This window comes from Poecilia formosa, unplaced genomic scaffold, assembly GCF_000485575.1.
Source record: "Poecilia formosa unplaced genomic scaffold, Poecilia_formosa-5.1.2 Scaffold1160, whole genome shotgun sequence".
In the NCBI taxonomy this organism is placed as follows: domain Eukaryota; kingdom Metazoa; phylum Chordata; class Actinopteri; order Cyprinodontiformes; family Poeciliidae; genus Poecilia; species Poecilia formosa.
The window spans coordinates 2,523-4,578 of NW_006801099.1; the positions used below are offsets into that span (position 1 = coordinate 2,523).

The window sequence follows — 2,056 nt, forward strand, 5'->3', positions numbered from 1 at the left end:
TGATATTTGACTCCAGTAAAAGTATAAAGCAGCTTCAGTCTCACCGACCAGTCGGGCTGTGTAATAATATCGATTTTGCGATATATACCGATATTTTCTTTCCTAGAAAAAAATCGATATTCATCCGCAAGTATCGTAAAATCCAACTGTCACCTTGCTCACTCACTGCTTGCTTCGCCGGGAGAGTGATTAGGTCATCAGGCTTAGAGTGATTACAGCTACAGTTTGTACTGTTTCAGTTAAAAGAAACATGTTTTCTCACCACTTCTTTGATTCATTTTGTCCAGCTGTCGACTTTAAGTCTGTGTCCATGTCCAACCAGAGCCAGGTATTATGTAGTTGGTGCTTTTAATCAGTTTTCAGTTAAATTAATTCAATCCAACTCTATAATAGTCACAAAATGTCACCAAAATCACTCTGTCTCTCTAAAGTCTTTCAGAAAATCGCAAAAGTGTATTGAATTGTATCGTTTACTGAAAATTGCAATATATATCCTATCATGAGCAGAATATTGTGTATCGTATTGTATCGTGAGATTATTGTCTCACTACAGCCCTAATCTCCTGTCAGAGGAAAATCTCTAAAATAATCTTTAGACATATTCCTGCCTTGGACACCACAACATTTTGGGTTTACTCTGAGGACCAATCAGAATGCAGAGAGCAAAGACCCACAGCATCACGGATCCTCCACTCTACCCAACAGTGAGGGAACCGTCCACTTGTCCATCCTCTGTTTTATCCAGATTCAAGTAGTAACTAGTTACATCAACTTCAGGAACCTTTCTGAAAAGAAATGTACTTTTAGGAGTATTTTTACTGACTTTTTACTTTTGACTTGAATCATTTTATTTTGAAGTATTTCTGCTCTTACTGGAGTAAAATGTCTGGAAGCTTGAATGAAAATCAAACATGTTTTAACCAAAAAGCCACCAGACCAGACACACACCTGCAGATTCTGTCCAAGTTTTTTTTTTGAAAGAAAATGATTTGGAAAAATTTATTTTTGCCTGATTGTTATTTTTGTAACTTTTAGGAATTATTGTCATTTTGTTTTTTAAATGCCAAAATTTCCACCTCAATCTACATTTTGTACATTTTGGTCCATCTGACTATGTAATTTTTAAATGATTGATCATTTGATCAGTAACTTTTTACCAAATACTTTTTAGTCTTACTTTAGTATCATTTTGTGGTTTTATATGTGATTTCATTCAGATGTTCCGTCTTCAGTGTCTGTTCCTCATCATGTCCAGAGGAACAGCGTCTGTTCCTCTTTAATTGTTGTTGAAGTTCCTGCCACCAAAGACAAAGAAAATGATCTTAAACCAGGAAGAAGGTCGGCTCAGACGTTTCTCCTGCTGCTCATCCGGATGAACCGAGTCAGAATATAAAAGCTGAAGCCCAGAAGCAGCAGGAGTTCGATATCTGCGTCTGATTCGACGTTTGACTCACATCGGCCTCAGAGGTGAGAGGAAACTTTTACAGATTTAACCTGAAGTGAAAGAACGTTATAACGGCTGTTGGTTTTTCCTGAAAAATGGTTGTTCTGATTTTACGTCTATTAAAACTCGCTGCAAGCAGCAGTTTTTCTGCTTTAGAAAAGTTTTATTAATCCTGCTGATAATAAACTCTTTTACTGTAAAAACTTCTTTTGTGGTCACAGCGAGGCAACAAGTCGATGTTTTCTGATGGTAGAGGTGTTAAAATGTCATTGCCTGTGTTTTCAATGTGTTTTATATCAAATGCTAAACAATGTGCTGTTCAAACTGTATTTTTTTCTTTATTTAATGCAGTTAATGTGCATTTAAGTTGTGCTGTTTACTTTTACTCAAGTAATATTGTCATGAAGTATCATTACTTTTACATTTCTAGATCTGCTAATCATCTGAAGAAACTTTACTGACATAAGAACAAAAATGATTTATTAATTAAGAAAACACCAGATGATATAAAATAAAAATGTGTTATTTTCTAATCATATATATATAATTTATTATTATTATTATTATTATTATTATTATTATTATTATTATTATTATTATTATTATTATTAT

General features: G+C 33.9%; 1 protein-coding gene across 2 annotated transcripts in view; it reads left to right on the top strand.

Annotated features, from left to right (window-relative positions):
• Positions 1-1,411: 1,411 nt before the first annotated feature.
• The window catches only part of LOC103132617 (uncharacterized), a 5,088-nt gene continuing 4,443 nt past the window's right edge, over positions 1,412-2,056 (top strand). Inside the window, exon 1 of one of the 2 annotated variants that reach the window (XM_007544421.2) lies at positions 1,412-1,467. The gene's annotated coding sequence lies outside the window, so the exon portion shown is untranslated. The remainder of the gene's footprint in view (positions 1,468-2,056) is intronic. The other variant, XM_007544422.2, reaches the window with a different exon arrangement.